The 21,020-nt window shown below is 48.9% G+C and overlaps 1 protein-coding gene and 1 pseudogene across 3 annotated transcripts in view; both read left to right on the plus strand.

The window, feature by feature from the left end:
* TTLL10 (tubulin tyrosine ligase like 10) overlaps nucleotides 1–21,020 on the plus strand; it is a 388,939-nt gene that overhangs the window by 26,585 nt on the left and 341,334 nt on the right. The window lies entirely within an intron of this gene.
* On the plus strand, nucleotides 20,761–20,879 carry LOC134968151 (5S ribosomal RNA; annotated as a pseudogene).

Here is a 21,020-nt window from a genome sequence, read left to right on the forward strand (position 1 = left end):
TTTTTTTTCTATCTTCTTCATACTAGTAGTTTAGGAGTCTGCTGACAGTGTCCAGCAGGTCCGTCATTATATTATATATACCTGCAGTAGTGATATATATATATTTTTTATATCATTATCATCTCTATACTAGCAGACGCAGTACGGTAGTCCACGGCTGTAGCTACCTCTGTGTCGTCAGTGCTCGTCCATAATTGTATACCTACCTGTGGTGGGGTTTTTTTTTCTATCTTCTTCATACTAGTAGTTTAGGAGTCTGCTGACAGTGTCCAGCAGGTCCGTCATTATATTATATATACCTGCAGTAGTGATATATATATATTTTTTATATCATTATCATCTCTATACTAGCAGACTCAGTACGGTAGTCCATGGCTGTAGCTACCTCTGTGTCGTCAGTCACTCGTCATCCATAAGTATACTAGTATCCATCCATCTCCATTGTTTACCTGAGGTGCCTTTTAGTTGTGCCTATTAAAATATGGAGAACAAAAATGTTGAGGTTCCAAAAATAGGGAAAGATCAAGATCCACTTCCACCTCGTGCTGAAGCTGCTGCCACTAGTCATGGCCGAGACGATGAAATTCCATCAACGTCGTCTGCCAAGGCCGATGCCCAATGTCATAGTACAGAGCATGTAAAATCCAAAACACCAAATATCAGTAAAAAAAGGACTCAAAAATCTAAAATAAAATCGTCGGAGGAGAAGCGTAAACTTGCCAATATGCCATTTACCACACGGAGTGGCAAGGAACGGCTGAGGCCCTGGCCTATGTTCATGGCTAGTGGTTCAGCTTCACATGAGGATGGAAGCACTCAGCCTCTCGCTAGAAAAATGAAAAGACTCAAGCTGGCAAAAGCACAGCAAAGAACTGTGCGTTCTTCGAAATCACAAATCCACAAGGAGAGTCCAATTGTGTCGGTTGCGATGCCTGACCTTCCCAACACTGGATGTGAAGAGCATGCGCCTTCCACCATTTGCACGCCCCCTGCAAGTGCTGGAAGGAGCACCCGCAGTCCAGTTCCTGATAGTCAGATTGAAGATGTCAGTGTTGAAGTACACCAGGATGAGGAGGATATGGGTGTTGCTGGCGCTGGGGAGGAAATTGACAAGGAGGATTCTGATGGTGAGGTGGTTTGTTTAAGTCAGGCACCCGGGGAGACACCTGTTGTCCGTGGGAGGAATATGGCCATTGACATGCCTGGTGAAAATACCAAAAAAATCAGCTCTTCGGTGTGGAAGTATTTCAACAGAAATGCGGACAACATTTGTCAAGCCGTGTGTTGTCTTTGTCAAGCTGTAATAAGTAGGGGTAAGGACGTTAACCACCTCGGAACATCCTCCCTTATACGTCACCTGCAGCGCATTCATCATAAGTCAGTGACAAGTTCAAAAACTTTGGGCAACAGCGGAAGCAGTCCACTGACCAGTAAATCCCTTCCTCTTGTAACCAAGCTCACGCAAACCACCCCACCAACTCCCTCAGTGTCAATTTCCTCCTTCCCCAGGAATGCCAATAGTCCTGCAGGCCATGTCACTGGCAATTCTGACGAGTCCTCTCCTGCCTGGGATTCCTCCGATGCATCCTTGCGTGTAACGCCTACTGCTGCTGGCGCTGCTGTTGTTGCTGCTGGGAGTCGATGGTCATCCCAGAGGGGAAGTCGTAAGACGACTTTTACTACTTCCACCAAGCAATTGACTGTCCAACAGTCCTTTGCGAGGAAGATGAAATATCACAGCAGTCATCCTGCTGCAAAGCGGATAACTGAGGCCTTGGCATCCTGGGCGGTGAGAAACGTGGTTCCGGTATCCATCATTACTGCAGAGCCAACTATAGACTTGATTGAGGTACTGTGTCCCCGGTACCAAATACCATCTAGGTTCCATTTCTCTAGGCAGGCGATACCGAAAATGTACACAGACCTCAGAAAAAGACTCACCAGTGTCCTAAAAAATGCAGTTGTACCCAATGTCCACTTAACCACGGACATGTGGACAAGTGGAGCAGGGCAGACTCAGGACTATATGACTGTGACAGCCCACTGGGTAGATGTATTGACTTCCGCCGCAAGAACAGCAGCGGCGGCACCAGTAGCAGCATCTCGCAAACGCCAACTCTTTCCTAGGCAGGCTACGCTTTGTATCACCGCTTTCCAGAATACGCACACAGCTAAAAACTAGAGATGAGCGCCTGAAATTTTTCGGGTTTTGTGTTTTGGTTTTGGGTTCGGTTCCGCGGCCGTGTTTTGGGTTCGAACGCGTTTTGGCAAAACCTCACCGAATTTTTTTTGTCGGATTCGGGTGTGTTTTGGATTCGGGTGTTTTTTTCCAAAAACACTAAAAAACAGCTTAAATCATAGAATTTGGGGGTCATTTTGATCCCAAAGTATTATTAACCTCAAAAACCATAATTTACACTCATTTTCAGTCTATTCTGAATACCTCACACCTCACAATATTATTTTTAGTCCTAAAATTTGCACCGAGGTCGCTGTGTGAGTAAGATAAGCGACCCTAGTGGCCGACACAAACACCGGGCCCATCTAGGAGTGGCACTGCAGTGTCACGCAGGATGTCCCTTCCAAAAAACCCTCCCCAAACAGCACATGACGCAAAGAAAAAAAGAGGCGCAATGAGGTAGCTGTGTGAGTAAGATTAGCGACCCTAGTGGCCGACACAAACACCGGGCCCATCTAGGAGTGGCACTGCAGTGTCACGCAGGATGGCCCTTCCAAAAAACCCTCCCCAAACAGCACATGACGCAAAGAAAAAAAGAGGCGCAATGAGGTAGCTGTGTGAGTAAGATTAGCGACCCTAGTGGCCGACACAAACACCGGGCCCATCTAGGAGTGGCACTGCAGTGTCACGCAGGATGGCCCTTCCAAAAAACCCTCCCCAAACAGCACATGACGCAAAGAAAAAAAGAGGCGCAATGAGGTAGCTGTGTGAGTAAGATTAGCGACCCTAGTGGCCGACACAAACACCGGGCCCATCTAGGAGTGGCACTGCAGTGTCACGCAGGATGGCCCTTCCAAAAAACCCTCCCCAAACAGCACATGACGCAAAGAAAAAAAGAGGCGCAATGAGGTAGCTGTGTGAGTAAGATTAGCGACCCTAGTGGCCGACACAAACACCGGGCCCATCTAGGAGTGGCACTGCAGTGTCACGCAGGATGGCCCTTCCAAAAAACCCTCCCCAAACAGCACATGACGCAAAGAAAAAAAGAGGCGCAATGAGGTAGCTGTGTGAGTAAGATTAGCGACCCTAGTGGCCGACACAAACACCGGGCCCATCTAGGAGTGGCACTGCAGTGTCACGCAGGATGTCCCTTCCAAAAAACCCTCCCCAAACAGCACATGACGCAAAGAAAAAAAGAGGCGCAATGAGGTAGCTGTGTGAGTAAGATTAGCGACCCTAGTGGCCGACACAAACACCGGGCCCATCTAGGAGTGGCACTGCAGTGTCACGCAGGATGTCCCTTCCAAAAAACCCTCCCCAAACAGCACATGACGCAAAGAAAAAAAGAGGCGCAATGAGGTAGCTGACTGTGTGAGTAAGATTAGCGACCCTAGTGGCCGACACAAACACCGGGCCCATCTAGGAGTGGCACTGCAGTGTCACGCAGGATGTCCCTTCCAAAAAACCCTCCCCAAACAGCACATGACGCAAAGAAAAAAAGAGGCGCAATGAGGTAGCTGACTGTGTGAGTAAGATTAGCGACCCTAGTGGCCGACACAAACACCGGGCCCATCTAGGAGTGGCACTGCAGTGTCACGCAGGATGTCCCTTCCAAAAAAACCCTCCCCAATCAGCACATGATGCAAAGAAAAAGAAAAGAAAAAAGAGGTGCAAGATGGAATTGTCCTTGGGCCCTCCCACCCACCCTTATGTTGTATAAACAAAACAGGACATGCACACTTTAACCAACCCATCATTTCAGTGACAGGGTCTGCCACACGACTGTGACTGATATGACGGGTTGGTTTGGACCCCCCCCAAAAAAGAAGCAATTAATCTCTCCTTGCACAAACTGGCTCTACAGAGGCAAGATGTCCACCTCATCTTCACCCTCCGATATATCACCGTGTACATCCCCCTCCTCACAGATTATCAATTCGTCCCCACTGGAATCCACCATCTCAGCTCCCTGTGTACTTTGTGGAGGCAATTGCTGCTGGTCAATGTCTCCGCGGAGGAATTGATTATAATTCATTTTAATGAACATCATCTTCTCCACATTTTCTGGATGTAACCTCGTACGCCGATTGCTGACAAGGTGAGCGGCGGCACTAAACACTCTTTCGGAGTACACACTTGTGGGAGGGCAACTTAGGTAGAATAAAGCCAGTTTGTGCAAGGGCCTCCAAATTGCCTCTTTTTCCTGCCAGTATAAGTACGGACTGTGTGACGTGCCTACTTGGATGCGGTCACTCATATAATCCTCCACCATTCTATCAATGTTGAGAGAATCATATGCAGTGACAGTAGACGACATGTCCGTAATCGTTGTCAGGTCCTTCAGTCCGGACCAGATGTCAGCATCAGCAGTCGCTCCAGACTGCCCTGCATCACCGCCAGCGGGTGGGCTCGGAATTCTGAGCCTTTTCCTCGCACCCCCAGTTGCGGGAGAATGTGAAGGAGGAGATGTTGACAGGTCGCGTTCCGCTTGACTTGACAATTTTGTCACCAGCAGGTCTTTCAACCCCAGCAGACCTGTGTCTGCCGGAAAGAGAGATCCAAGGTAGGCTTTAAATCTAGGATCGAGCACGGTGGCCAAAATGTAGTGCTCTGATTTCAACAGATTGACCACCCGTGAATCCTTGTTAAGCGAATTAAGGGCTGCATCCACAAGTCCCACATGCCTAGCGGAATCGCTCCCTTTTAGCTCCTTCTTCAATGCCTCCAGCTTCTTCTGCAAAAGCCTGATGAGGGGAATGACCTGACTCAGGCTGGCAGTGTCTGAACTGACTTCACGTGTGGCAAGTTCAAAGGGCATCAGAACCTTGCACAACGTTGAAATCATTCTCCACTGCACTTGAGACAGGTGCATTCCACCTACTATATCGTGCTCAATTGTATAGGCTTGAATGGCCTTTTGCTGCTCCTCCAACCTCTGAAGCATATAGAGGGTTGAATTCCACCTCGTTACCACTTCTTGCTTCAGATGATGGCAGGGCAGGTTCAGTAGTTTTTGGTGGTGCTCCAGTTTTCTGTACGTGGTGCCTGTACGCCGAAAGTGTCCCGCAATTCTTCTGGCCACCGACAGCATCTCTTGCACGCCCCTGTCGTTTTTTAAAAAATTCTGCACCACCAAATTCAAGGTATGTGCAAAACATGGGACGTGCTGGAATTGGCCCAGATTTAATGCACACACAATATTGCTGGCGTTGTCCGATGCCACAAATCCACAGGAGAGTCCAATTGGGGTAAGCCATTCCGCGATGATCTTCCTCAGTTGCCGTAAGAGGTTTTCAGCTGTGTGCGTATTCTGGAAAGCGGTGATACAAAGCGTAGCCTGCCTAGGAAAGAGTTGGCGTTTGCGAGATGCTGCTACTGGTGCCGCCGCTGCTGTTCTTGCGGCGGGAGTCCATACATCTACCCAGTGGGCTGTCACAGTCATATAGTCCTGACCCTGCCCTGCTCCACTTGTCCACATGTCCGTGGTTAAGTGGACATTGGGTACAGCTGCATTTTTTAGGACACTGGTGACTCTTTTTCTGAGGTCTGTGTACATTTTCGGTATCGCCTGCCTAGAGAAATGGAACCTAGATGGTATTTGGTACCGGGGACACAGTACCTCCAACAAGTCTCTAGTTGGCTCTGCAGTAATGATGGATACCGGAACCACGTTTCTCACCACCCAGGATGCCAAGGCCTCAGTTATCCGCTTTGCAGTAGGATGACTGCTGTGATATTTCATCTTCCTCGCAAAGGACTGTTGAACAGTCAATTGCTTACTGGAAGTAGTACAAGTGGGCTTACGACTTCCCCTCTGGGATGACCATCGACTCCCAGCGGCAACAACAGCAGCGCCAGCAGCAGTAGGCGTTACACGCAAGGATGCATCGGAGGAATCCCAGGCAGGAGAGGACTCGTCAGAATTGCCAGTGACATGGCCTGCAGGACTATTGGCATTCCTGGGGAAGGAGGAAATTGACACTGAGGGAGTTGGTGGGGTGGTTTGCGTGAGCTTGGTTACAAGAGGAAGGGATTTACTGGTCAGTGGACTGCTTCCGCTGTCACCCAAAGTTTTTGAACTTGTCACTGACTTATTATGAATGCGCTGCAGGTGACGTATAAGGGAGGATGTTCCGAGGTGGTTAACGTCCTTACCCCTACTTATTACAGCTTGACAAAGGGAACACACGGCTTGACACCTGTTGTCCGCATTTCTGGTGAAATACCTCCACACCGAAGAGCTGATTTTTTTGGTATTTTCACCTGGCATGTCAACGGCCATATTCCTCCCACGGACAACAGGTGTCTCCCCGGGTGCCTGACTTAAACAAACCACCTCACCATCAGAATCCTCCTGGTCAATTTCCTCCCCAGCGCCAGCAACACCCATATCCTCCTCATCCTGGTGTACTTCAACACTGACATCTTCAATCTGACTATCAGGAACTGGACTGCGGGTGCTCCTTCCAGCACTTGCAGGGGGCGTGCAAATGGTGGAAGGCGCATGCTCTTCACGTCCAGTGTTGGGAAGGTCAGGCATCGCAACCGACACAATTGGACGCTCCTTGTGGATTTGGGATTTCAAAGAACGCACAGTTCTTTGCGGTGCTTTGCCTTTTGCCAGCTTGAGTCTTTTCAGTTTTCTAGCGAGAGGCTGAGTGCTTCCATCCTCATGTGAAGCTGAACCACTAGCCATGAACATAGGCCAGGGCCTCAGCCGTTCCTTGCCACTCCGTGTGGTAAATGGCATATTGGCAAGTTTACGCTTCTCCTCCGACAATTTTATTTTAGGTTTTGGAGTCCTTTTTTTACTGATATTTGGTGTTTTGGTTTTGACATGCTCTGTACTATGCCATTGGGCATCGGCCTTGGCAGACGACGTTGCTGGCATTTCATCGTCTCGGCCATGACTAGTGGCAGCAGCTTCAGCACGAGGTGGAAGTGGATCTTGATCTTTCCCTAATTTTGGAACCTCAACATTTTTGTTCTCCATATTTTAATAGGCACAACTAAAAGGCACCTCAGGTAAACAATGGAGATGGATGGATTGGATACTAGTATACAATTATGGACGGGCTGCCGAGTGCCGACACAGAGGTAGCCACAGCCGTGAACTACCGCACTGTACTGTGTCTGCTGCTAATATATAGACTGGTTGATAAAGAGATAGTATACTCGTAACTAGTATGTATGTATAAAGAAAGAAAAAAAAACCACGGTTAGGTGGTATATACAATTATGGACGGGCTGCCGAGTGCCGACACAGAGGTAGCCACAGCCGTGAACTACCGCACTGTACTGTGTCTGCTGCTAATATATAGACTGGTTGATAAAGAGATAGTATACTCGTAACTAGTATGTATGTATAAAGAAAGAAAAAAAAACCACGGTTAGGTGGTATATACAATTATGGACGGGCTGCCGAGTGCCGACACAGAGGTAGCCACAGCCGTGAACTACCGCACTGTACTGTGTCTGCTGCTAATATATAGACTGGTTGATAAAGAGATAGTATACTCGTAACTAGTATGTATGTATAAAGAAAGAAAAAAAAACCACGGTTAGGTGGTATATACAATTATGGACGGGCTGCCGAGTGCCGACACAGAGGTAGCCACAGCCGTGAACTACCGCACTGTACTGTGTCTGCTGCTAATATATAGACTGGTTGATAAAGAGATAGTATACTCGTAACTAGTATGTATGTATAAAGAAAGAAAAAAAAACCACGGTTAGGTGGTATATACAATTATGGACGGGCTGCCGAGTGCCGACACAGAGGTAGCCACAGCCGTGAACTACCGCACTGTACTGTGTCTGCTGCTAATATATAGACTGGTTGATAAAGAGATAGTATACTCGTAACTAGTATGTATGTATAAAGAAAGAAAAAAAAACCACGGTTAGGTGGTATATACAATTATGGACGGGCTGCCGAGTGCCGACACAGAGGTAGCCACAGCCGTGAACTACCGCACTGTACTGTGTCTGCTGCTAATATAGACTGGTTGATAAAGAGATAGTATACTCGTAACTAGTATGTATGTATAAAGAAAGAAAAAAAAACCACGGTTAGGTGGTATATACAATTATGGACGGGCTGCCGAGTGCCGACACAGAGGTAGCCACAGCCGTGAACTACCGCACTGTACTGTGTCTGCTGCTAATATATAGACTGGTTGATAAAGAGATAGTATACTCGTAACTAGTATGTATGTATAAAGAAAGAAAAAAAAAACCACGGTTAGGTGGTATATACAATTATGGACGGGCTGCCGAGTGCCGACACAGAGGTAGCCACAGCCGTGAACTACCGCACTGTACTGTGTCTGCTGCTAATATATAGACTGGTTGATAAAGAGATAGTATACTCGTAACTAGTATGTATGTATAAAGAAAGAAAAAAAAACCACGGTTAGGTGGTATATACAATTATGGACGGGCTGCCGAGTGCCGACACAGAGGTAGCCACAGCCGTGAACTACCGCACTGTACTGTGTCTGCTGCTAATATATAGACTGGTTGATAAAGAGATAGTATACTCGTAACTAGTATGTATGTATAAAGAAAGAAAAAAAAACCACGGTTAGGTGGTATATACAATTATGGACGGGCTGCCGAGTGCCGACACAGAGGTAGCCACAGCCGTGAACTACCGCACTGTACTGTGTCTGCTGCTAATATATAGACTGGTTGATAAAGAGATAGTATACTCGTAACTAGTATGTATGTATAAAGAAAGAAAAAAAAACCACGGTTAGGTGGTATATACAATTATGGACGGGCTGCCGAGTGCCGACACAGAGGTAGCCACAGCCGTGAACTACCGCACTGTACTGTGTCTGCTGCTAATATAGACTGGTTGATAAAGAGATAGTATACTCGTAACTAGTATGTATGTATAAAGAAAGAAAAAAAAACCACGGTTAGGTGGTATATACAATTATGGACGGGCTGCCGAGTGCCGACACAGAGGTAGCCACAGCCGTGAACTACCGCACTGTACTGTGTCTGCTGCTAATATATAGACTGGTTGATAAAGAGATAGTATACTCGTAACTAGTATGTATGTATAAAGAAAGAAAAAAAAACCACGGTTAGGTGGTATATACAATTATGGACGGGCTGCCGAGTGCCGACACAGAGGTAGCCACAGCCGTGAACTACCGCACTGTACTGTGTCTGCTGCTAATATATAGACTGGTTGATAAAGAGATAGTATACTCGTAACTAGTATGTATGTATAAAGAAAGAAAAAAAAACCACGGTTAGGTGGTATATACAATTATGGACGGGCTGCCGAGTGCCGACACAGAGGTAGCCACAGCCGTGAACTACCGCACTGTACTGTGTCTGCTGCTAATATATAGACTGGTTGATAAAGAGATAGTAAACTCGTAACTAGTATGTATGTATAAAGAAAGAAAAAAAAACCACGGTTAGGTGGTATATACAATTATGGACGGGCTGCCGAGTGCCGACACAGAGGTAGCCACAGCCGTGAACTACCGCACTGTACTGTGTCTGCTGCTAATATATAGACTGGTTGATAAAGAGATAGTATACTCGTAACTAGTATGTATGTATAAAGAAAGAAAAAAAAACCACGGTTAGGTGGTATATACAATTATGGACGGGCTGCCGAGTGCCGACACAGAGGTAGCCACAGCCGTGAACTACCGCACTGTACTGTGTCTGCTGCTAATATAGACTGGTTGATAAAGAGATAGTATACTACTAATATTATATACTGGTGGTCAGGTCACTGGTCACTAGTCACACTGGCAGTGGCACTCCTGCAGCAAAAGTGTGCACTGTTTAATTTTAATATAATATTATGTACTCCTGGCTCCTGCTATAACCTATAACTGGCACTGCAGTAGTGCTCCCCAGTCTCCCCCACAATTATAAGCTGTGTGAGCTGAGCAGTCAGACAGATATATAATATATATAGATGATGCAGCACACTGGCCTGAGCCTGAGCAGTGCACACAGATATGGTATGTGACTGACTGAGTCACTGTGTGTATCGCTTTTTTCAGGCAGAGAACGGATATATTAAATAAACTGCACTGTGTGTCTGGTGGTCACTCACTATATAATATATTATGTACTCCTGGCTCCTGCTATAACCTATAACTGGCACTGCAGTAGTGCTCCCCAGTCTCCCCCACAATTATAAGCTGTGTGAGCTGAGCAGTCAGACAGATATATAATATTATATATAGATAATAGATGATGCAGCACACTGGCCTGAGCCTGAGCAGTGCACACAGATATGGTATGTGACTGAGTCACTGTGTGCTGTGTATCGCTTTTTTCAGGCAGAGAACGGATTATAAATAAAAGTGGTGGTCACTGGTCACTATCAGCAAAACTCTGCACTGTACACTACTGAGTACTCCTAATGCTCCCCAAAATTAGTAAATCAAGTGTCTAAACGGAGAGGACGCCAGCCACGTCCTCTCCCTATCAATCTCAATGCACGTGTGAAAATGGTGGCGACGCGCGGCTCCTTATATAGAATCCGAGTCTCGCGATAGAATCCGAGCCTCGCGAGAATCCGACAGCGTCATGATGACGTTCGGGCGCGCTCGGGTTAACCGAGCAAGGCGGGAAGATCCGAGTCGCTCGGACCCGTGAAAAAAAACATGAAGTTCTGGCGGGTTCGGATTCAGAGAAACCGAACCCGCTCATCTCTACTAAAAACCTCTTACGGCAACTGAGGAAGATCATCGCAGAATGGCTTACCCCAATTGGACTCTCCTGTGGATTTGTGGCATCGGACAACGCCAGCAATATTTTGTGTGCATTAAATATGGGCAAATTCCAGCACGTCCCATGTTTTGCACATACCTTGAATTTGGTGGTGCAGAATTTTTTTAAAAACAAGAGGGGCGTGCAAGAGATGCTGTCGGTGGCCATTCAAGCCTATACAACTGAGCACGATATAGGAGGTGGAATGCACCTGTCTCAAGCGCAGTGGAGAATGATTTCAACGTTGTGCAAGGTTCTGCAACCTTTTGAACTTGCCACACGTGAAGTCAGTTCAGACACTGCCAGCCTGAGTCAGGTCATTGCCCTCATCAGGCTTTTGCAGAAGAAGCTGGAGACATTGAAGGAGGAGCTAACACAGAGCGATTCCGCTAGGCATGTGGGACTTGTGGATGGAGCCCTTAATTCGCTTAACAAGGATTCACGGGTGGTCAATCTGTTGAAATCAGAGCACTACATTTTGGCCACCGTGCTCGATCCTAGATTTAAAACCTACCTTGGATCTCTCTTTCCGGCAGACACAAGTCTGCAGGGGTTCAAAGAACTGCTGGTGAGAAAATTGTCAAGTCAAGCGGAACGCGACCTGTCAACATCTCCTCCTTCACATTCACCCGCAACTGGGGGTGCGAGGAAAAGGCTCAGAATTCCGAGCCCACCCGCTGGCGGTGATGCAGGGCAGTCTGGAGCGACTGCTGATGCTGACATCTGGTCCGGACTGAAGGACCTGCCAACGATTACGGACATGTCGTCTACTGTCACTGCATATGATTCTCTCCCCATTGAAAGAATGGTGGAGGATTATATGAGTGACCGCATCCAAGTAGGCACGTCAGACAGTCCGTACGTATACTGGCAGGAAAAAGAGGCAATTTGGAGGCCCTTGCACAAACTGGCTTTATTCTACCTAAGTTGCCCTCCCACAAGTGTGTACTCCGAAAGAGTGTTTAGTGCCGCCGCTCACCTTGTCAGCAATCGGCGTACGAGGTTACTTCCAGAAAATGTGGAGAAGATGATGTTCATTAAAATGAATTATAATCAATTCCTCCATGGAGACATTCACCAGCAGCAATTGCCTCCACAAAGTACACAGGGAGCTGTGATGGTGGATTCCAGTGGGGACGAATTGATAATCTGTGAGGAGGGGGATGTACACGGTGATGAATCGGAGGATGATGATGAGGTGGACATCTTGCCTCTGTAGAGCCAGTTTGTGCAAGGAGAGTTTAATTGCTTCTTTTTTGGTGGGGGTCCAAACCAACCCGTCATTTCAGTCACAGTCGTGTGGCAGACCCTGTCACTGAAATGATGGGTTGGTTAAAGTGTGCATGTCCTGTTTATACAACATAAGGGTGGGTGGGAGGGCCCAAGGACAATTCCATCTTGCACCTCTTTTTTCTTTCATTTTTCTTTGCGTCATGTGCTGTTTGGGGAGTGTTTTTTGGAAGGGCCATCCTGCGTGACACTGCAGTGCCACTCCTAGATGGGCCAGGTGTTTGTGTCGGCCACTTGGGTCGCTGAGCTTAGTCACACAGCTACCTCATTGCGCCTCTTTTTTTCTTTGCGTCATGTGCTGTTTGGGGAGTGTTTTTTGGAAGGGCCATCCTGCGTGACACTGCAGTGCCACTCCTAGATGGGCCAGGTGTTTGTGTCGGCCACTAGGGTCGCTTAGCTTAGTCACACAGCTACCTCATTGCGCCTCTTTTTTTCTTTGCGTCATGTGCTGTTTGGGGAGTGTTTTTTGGAAGGGCCATCCTGCGTGACACTGCAGTGCCACTCCTAGATGGGCCAGGTGTTTGTGTCGGCCACTTGGGTCGCTGAGCTTAGTCATCCAGCGACCTCGGTGCAAATTTTAGGACTAAAAATAATATTGTGAGGTGTGAGGTGTTCAGAATAGACTGAAAATGAGTGGAAATTATGGTTATTGAGGTTAATAATACTTTGGGATCAAAATGACCCCCAAATTCTATGATTTAAGCTGTTTTTTAGGGTTTTTTGAAAAAAACACCCGAATCCGACAAAAAAAATTTGGTGAGGTTTTGCCAAAACGCGTTCGAACCCAAAACACGGCCACGGAACCGAACCCAAAACCAAAACACAAAACTCGAAAAATTTCCGGTGCACATCTCTAGTTATCACAGCATACTGTATCTCAGCAATAAGGCTTCTTCTTATGCTTCGATGTATCAATTTAAATAACTTGGACATGGGCTACGCTAAGAGCCCGCAGGGCCAGCCTTAGGCATAGGCAATTTAGGCACTTGCCTGAGGCAACCCAGCTCCAGAGGGGTGCGCCCACCATAGGCAAAACTACAGGGTGATCCGGATGTGCACAGAACTAATGCCCAGTGTCATCTGAGGTTGTCAACTGTCATGGGCCCTACACACTGGGCGATAATACTCAACGATATGAACGATCTCGTTCATTAATGAACAAGATACCGTTCATATCTTTCAGTGTGGGGCACCAGCGATGAACAATGCGCGGCCCCTCTCTTGTTCATCGCTGGTGCCCCGTTGCTTGTGCATGCAGGCCAATATGGATGATCTCGTCCATATTTGCTTGCAGTGCTATGGAGCGGAGTGACGGGGGAGTGAAGAAACTTCACTCCCCCCCCGTCACTGCCCTCCCCCCACACCACCCGGGTCGCCCGTCGGCCATATCCGCCGTCGGGCAGCTCGGCGGCGGATCTGCCAGTGTGTAGGGCCCATTAGACATTGGAGCACTTGTCCCCCTGTAGTTTATTGAGGGGATCAGTGTAGGGGGTCAGTGTGATCTGGAAAGGGGCAGTATTAGGGGTGAGTGGTGGGCAGTAAGGAGGGTCAGTGGGCAGTGTAAGTAGGCAGTATGCAAAGAGTGGGGGCAGTGAGGAAGGACAGTGAGCCGTGAGTGTGATCTGTGAGGAGGGCAATGTGAGCCGTGAAGGGGGCATTAAGCTGTTAGTTGGGACAGTATGAACGTTGAAGGGGCAGTGTGAGAGGTGAGCGGAGCAGTGAGAGCTGTACGGAGGCAGTGAGAGCTAGAATAGAGAAATGGTACCCCCAATTGCACAAAGTAGGCTGTACATAAATGTGCCAAGTGTCACCCACATTCAATAATGAGAAAACATAGAAAATATGCAAATTTCTATATTGGCACTATACTGCGGGTGGGAGAGGAAAGCTATAAACTTGGCTTGGGCCGGCTGTGGTAACCCGTCCCTGCAATCAGGTAGTGTCAGCCCACGGAGCAAGATCTGCAAAGCTTGGCTTTACAAATCTTGTTAATTATCCAAATAGAGGCCCTCATTCCGAGTCGTTCGCTCGTTCTTTTTTTTCGCATCGCAGTGAAAATCAGCTTAGAGCGCATGCGCAATGTTCGCACTGCGACTGCGCTAAGTAATTCTGCTATGAAGAAAGGATTTTTACTCACGGCTTTTTGTTCGCACCGGCGAACGTAGTGTGATTGACAGGAAATGGGTGTTACTGGGCGGAAACACGGCGTTTTATGGGCGTGTGGCTGAAAACGCTACCGTTTCCGGAAAAAACGCAGGAGTGGCCGGAGAAACGGGGGAGTGTCTGGGCGAACGCTGGGAGTGTTTGTGACGTCAAACCAGGAACGACAAGCACTGAACTGATCGCACAGGCAGAGTAAGTCTGGAGCTACTCTAAAACTGCTAAGTTTTTTTTGTTCCCAATATTGCGTAAACTTCGTTCGCACTTTTAAGATGCTAAGATACACTCCCAGTAGGCGTAGACTAAGCGTGTGTAACTCTGCTAAATTCGCCTTGCGACCGATCAACTCGGAATGAGGGCCAGAGTACTATGGGATGGCTGCTGCAAGAGCTAGTGGATAGAAACAAGCCAACGATATCTCTGATACCTCCTACTTTCTGTATTGTTACATACCAGCAGCACTTCATTCTGCCCCTAAATATGTGCAAACAGCAGTTTCTGCATATTTTTACAGCATAATTGATTTTTAAATATGAACCTTAATGTTGTAGGTTTTCTAGTTTACAAAATGGTTTGCCTTTTTGGACTAGTAACATAGTAATTGAAGTTGAATAGAGGCAAACTGCCCATCGTGTTCAACCTGTAACCTGAATACCATATTATTCCTACACATTGGGGTAGATTCAGTTGTGGGCGGGAAATAAAAAAACTCCATGATTGCTATTCAATTAGGGGACTGAAAATGTGTTGCAATGACTTCTACAGAAATCACTGCATCTTTAGGAAAAATCACTGGGACTTGCCCTGGCAGCACCCCCCACCCTCCCCTGTGGACTAATTAAGGAATTGGAAGTTTCCTGAAGTCTTCTGCAGTAGCCTTGAGTACAGAGGCGTATCTAGGGTAGGGTGAGTGGGGCACGTGCCCTGGGCGCCTTGGCAGGCCCAGGAGAGGGGGCGCCGCCGGCGTCCAGGGCATCATGCCCCACTCGCCCCCGTCAACCCTAAATGTGAGGGGAGGAGAGCGCAGCGTCTCTCCCTCCCCTCCCCGCCGCTGCCAGCACTAGCAGCGCTGCCAGCAGCGCTGCTTTGTCCGGTCTCCGGCGTTAGCCAATCAGAGCTTGTGGACCGGCTCCTGATTGGCTGCCGGTCCGCGAGCTCTGATTGGCTAGCGAACCGGCGCCAGACAGCCGCCGGAGACCTGGAGCGGCGAGGGGAAGGAGAGGCGCTGCGCTCTCCTCCCCTCACATAGCAACAAAAAGCCACCGGCCGGTAAGTGACGGGGGGGGGGGGGGGGGGTCCGGCGGCACGGGGGGGGGGGTCCAGCGGCACAATGGGGCATGTATCTGGCACCAAGTGGGGCCTGGCACTGTGGGGCATGTATCTGGCACTGTGAGGCAATGTATCTGGCACTGTGGGGCATGTAACTGGCACTGAGTGGGGCCTGGCACTGTGGGGCATGTATCTGGCACTGTGGGGCATGTATCTGGCACTGTGGGGCAATGTATCTGGCACTGTGGGGCATGTAACTGGCACCAAATGGGGCATGTAACTGGCACTGAGTGGGGCCTGGCACTGAGGGGCATGTATCTGGCACTGTGGGGCATGTAACTGGCACTGTGGGGCATGTAACTGGCACTGTGGGGCATGCCCCACTCGCCCCCGTCAACCCTAAATGTGAGGGGAGGAGAGCGCAGCGTCTCTCCCTCCCCTCACCACCGCTGCCAGCACTAGCAGCGCTGCCAGCAGCGCTGCTGTGTCCGGTCTCCGGCGTTAGCCAATCAGAGCTTGCAGACCGGCTCCTGATTGGCTGCCGGTCCGCGAGCTCTGATTGGCTAGCGAACCGGCGCCAGACAGCCGCCGGAGACCTGGAGCGGCGAGGGGAAGGAGAGGCGCTGCGCTCTCCTGCCCTCACATAGCAACAAGAAGCCACCGGCCGGTAAGTGACGGGGGGGGGGGGGTTCCGGCGGCACAGGGGGGGGGGGGGGGTCCAGCGGCACAGTGGGGCATGTATCTGGCACTGTGGGGCAATGTATCTGGCACTGTGGGGCATGTAACTGGCACCAAATGGGGCATGTAACTGGCACTGAGTGGGGCCTGGCACTGTGGGGCATGTATCTGGCACTGTTGGGCATGTAACTGGCACTGTGGGGCAATGTATCTGGCACTGTGGGGCATGTAACTGGCACCAAATGGGGCATGTAACTGGCACTGAGTGGGGCCTGGCACTGAGGGGCATGTATCTGGCACTGTGGTGCATGTAACTGGCACTGTGGGGCATGTAACTGGCACTGTGGGGCATGTACCTGGCACTGTGGGGCAATGTATCTGGCACTGTGGGGCAATGTATCTGGCACTGTGGGGCATGTATCCGGCACTGTGGGGCATTGTATCCGGCACTGTGGGGCAATGTAACTGGCACTGTGGGGCATGTATCTGGCACTGTGGGGCATGTATCTGGCACTGTGGGGCAATGTATCTGGCACTGTGGGGCATGTATCCGGCACTGTGGGGCAATGTAACTGGCACTGTGGGGCATGTATCTGGCACTGAGTGGGGCATGTATCTGGCACTGTGGGGCATGTATCTGGCACTGTGGGGCATGTATCCGGCTCTGTGGGGCAATGTAACTGGCACTGTGGGGCAATGTAACTGGCACTGTGGGGCAATGTAACTGGCACTGTGGGGCAATGTATCCGGCACTGTGGGGCAATGTATCCGGCACTGTGGGGCAATGTAACTGGCACTGTGGGCCATTTTCAGTGGCCACACCCCTTCTGGAGCGCTCGTTTTTTCGTCGCGCGCGCACATGCTTCTTTTTGTATGTTTTTTTTTTCTTTGGGGGGGGGGGGGGGGGCGCCATTTTCCATCTTGCCCTGGGCTCCGAAAACCCTAGTTACGCCTCTGCTTGAGTATGCATACCTCCCAACACTTCTGTTCCATGAATCAGGACCCTCACATGTCGTATGCCTGCGTGACCTGAAAATGGGGCATGGCCTTGGGTTGGAGGGGCGTGACCTCTGCTAAAAGGGTGTGGCCTCACAGCATGGACCCATTTTCATTGAGCAGCTGAGCAACCACCTGCTCACCCTTCTGTATTGTTTAGATGCGCACGACATCTAAATATTAACATCTAATACAGGGGTGGCCAACCAGTCAGTGACAAAGAGCCAGAAAAGATCTGTAGTCAAGGGTAAGAGCCATATCATGCGCGCGCTGAAGTCGCAAGAGCAAAAATGGGGGGGTGGCATAGTTGTCACAAAGCCACACCCCATTTTTTGCACACACCTTTCGGTTTGACGTTAGTAGGAGTATGAGCTTGTGTCATAACCCCATTTTTAGTCGTGTTGTACAGTGCCACATACAAATAAAGCCCCTGTACAGTGCCACATACATATAAAAACACCAAAAAAATAGGTGTCTCCACAGTGCCAAATACATATATGCTCCCACAGTGCCAGATACATATATGTTCCCACAGTGCCAGATACATATATTCCTCCACAGTGCCAGATACATATACTGTATGCCCCCACAGTGCCAGATACATACAGTATATGTCCCCATAGTGCCAGATATGTCCCCACTGCCAGATACACATCTCCCCAGTGCCAGATATGCCCCCAGTGCCACATACAAATGTCCCCCCCAGTGCCAGATATGCCCACAGTGCCAGATACACATGTCCCCTCAGTGCCAGAAATACCCACAGTGCCAGATACACAAGTACCCCAGTGCCAGATATGCCCCCCATGCCAAATATGCCCTCCGTGCCAGATATGCCCCCACTGCCAGATACACGTCTCCCAGTGCTAGATATGCCCCCAGTGCCAGAAACACATGTCCCCCCAGTGCCAGATATGCCCCCAGTGCCAGATACACGTCCCTCCAGTGCCAGATATGTCCTCAGTGCCAGATATGTCCCCACCACCAGAAACACCTGTCCCCTCAGTGCCAGATATTCCCCCCAGTGCCAGATACATGTCCCCCCAGTTCCAGAGATGCCCCCAGTGTAAGATACACATGTCCCCACACTGCGCCCCCCCCAAGTGCTGCTCACCGCCGCGCTGCTGCACTGCTCAGTCTGCTGCTTGTGAGGGGAGGAGAGTGCAGCGTGCGCCTCTCCTGCTCCTCAGTCTCCACTCTCCGGCGGCATTGATTCTCTCTAATTAGGCGCCGGTCCGTGAGCCAATCAGAGTTCGCAGACCGATAGCTAAGACTCCTGATTGGCTGCCGGTCCGCAAGCTCTGATTGGCTCATGGGATGGCGCTGGGCACTGCAGACTAGGGCACCGGGAGGCGACACGGAAGCTTACAAGCCGCATGCAAAGATAGAGCCGCATGCGGCTCAAGAGCCGCGGGTTGGCCACTGCTGATCTAATATCTAACATCTAAATATAACACTCCTGAGATGGCTGTATCACACCTAAACCAGACTCTAGAAATAGCCCTTGATGAAGTGGCTACAGCTACCCATCACACTCCACGTAGGCCTAGATGTCAACCGTGGCACTCTAAATTAACCAGACACCTACAAAAACTGTCACATAAAGTTGAATGCCAGTGGCGTAAATCTCGTATTCCAAGTGACTTCCTCACATATAAGACTATCTACCACTCTTATCATAATGCCCTGTACACTGCCAAACAAACATATTTCCAAACTCTCATCTCTGCTCAAGCTTCTAACCCTAAATGACTTTTTAATACATTTAAATCACTTCTCAACCCTCCCTCACCCAACCAACCAACCAACCAACCAACCAACCCTCCAGCCACTTTCAAGGCACAAGACCAAGATTTATAAGATCCAAGATCAAATGGTATGCTCTTCCTCAGCCATTGACCTACTCAATCCCCTACCTGAACCCTCTGGCACTTTCTCTTCATTTGATCCCACAAATGAAGATGAAGTATTTTCTCCTCCTGCTACTCTACTACCTCTCCTCTTGATCCTATACCATCACAAATAAGTAAGTCTCTGTCTCCTGTGCTCATCCCAACCTTAACTAACATCTGTAATCTCTCTCTCTCTCTCTACCGGTATCTTTCCTTTACTGTTCAAGCATGCAGTGATTACTCCCATTCTGAAAAAAATAAATAAAAAAATTCTAACCCTATTCTCAAACTACCGTCCGATCTCTCAGCGCCCTTGCCTGTCCAAGCTACTTGAGAAACTTGCCTACACTCACCTCACACACTTTCTTAACTTGCACAACTTATTGAACCCACATCAGTCAGGCTTTCGTTCCCAATACGCCACACTCTTCTAGATCTCTCTGCTGCTTTTTACATTGTTGACCACTCTCTTCTCATACAAACACTACAATCCCTAGGTCTTCTGGACATTCCCTTTCTTGGTTCCTATCCTACCTATCTAATTGCTCCTTCAGTGTCTGCTTCTCTGAATCCACCTCCTCTTCGCTACCTCTTTCAGTTGGAGTACCACAAGGCTTACTCTTAGGTCCTCTGATTTTCTCAATCTATACCTCATTTTTTGGTAAACTAATCAGCTCTTTCGGATTTCAGTATCTTTGTACGCAGATGATACTCAAATCTACCTATCTTCCCCAGCTTTGTCTCTGTCTGTATAGGTCCGTGTCACTGAATACCTCTTTGCTGTTTCATCGTGGATGTTATTTCACTACCTCAAATTTAATATTTCCAAAACAGAGTTAATTATATTTCCGAAATACACTGTTTTGACCTATTCAATGGGTCTGGTTTTCTTCCAACAAGTCGGGAATTCCTGACATGTCAGAAAACACGTGGATTGTCGGAATCAACTTTTAAAAAAGTCTGATGACATTGTCGAGAACTGGGACGTGGCCTGGCAGGCAATGAGTGCAGACGTACCCCATCAGAGCTCCCGACTGGCGTCCACTTAACCCGTACCGCCAGAGCCACGGGATCCTGGACCTTCCCTCACCCTACCCACCCACCACGGCCTTCTACCTGCTGAGCTGCTCGGGCTGGGGAGCGGACCACTATTACAGATGGAGAGTGGTGCTGTGTCCTGGCGGCCGTGACCGGAAGTACCGGTGCCTGCCTGCTGATCTCTTCTCCAGAGCTGCTTCTTGTCTCATGCTCTGGCTACTACTGCTCCTCTGTCACTGGGCGCTGGCTGATTTGCACCCGGTGTCTGGTGGCTGAGAGGTGTCTGTCTGTCCCTGCTTCTGGTAAGGAGCTCTGCAGGAGGTGGGTGCACTCCCCTATGGCCAACTCCAAAACCTGTCGAGTTTGGCCGAGTCAGTTGAATACTCAGATGTCGGATCCTTTCCAACGGAAATTGAATATACCCCTATGTTTCATTCACTCAATGCTATTATATAGGTGCACTCTCATCAGTGATCACAGAGTTGTATTCCATTCATTGCTGTCTACTATCATACCACACTGTATACACCCAATACCATTAAATCTTGGAAGCTAAGCAGTGTTGGGCTTGGTCAGTACTTGGATGGGAGACCACCTGGAAATACCAAGTTTAGTAGAATCACAGTAGGTACCATACTCTGTGCCCAACGCTGACAGCAGTATCACCACTTGCCTGTCTTTCTTTCCTGAATCCCTTTAAATATGATTACCCAGTAGAATTTTACTATACTATAATCATGTTGTGGTCATACCCTACACTA

The sequence above is a fragment of the Pseudophryne corroboree genome, chromosome 10 (genome assembly GCF_028390025.1).
Source record: "Pseudophryne corroboree isolate aPseCor3 chromosome 10, aPseCor3.hap2, whole genome shotgun sequence".
NCBI classification, from domain to species: domain Eukaryota; kingdom Metazoa; phylum Chordata; class Amphibia; order Anura; family Myobatrachidae; genus Pseudophryne; species Pseudophryne corroboree.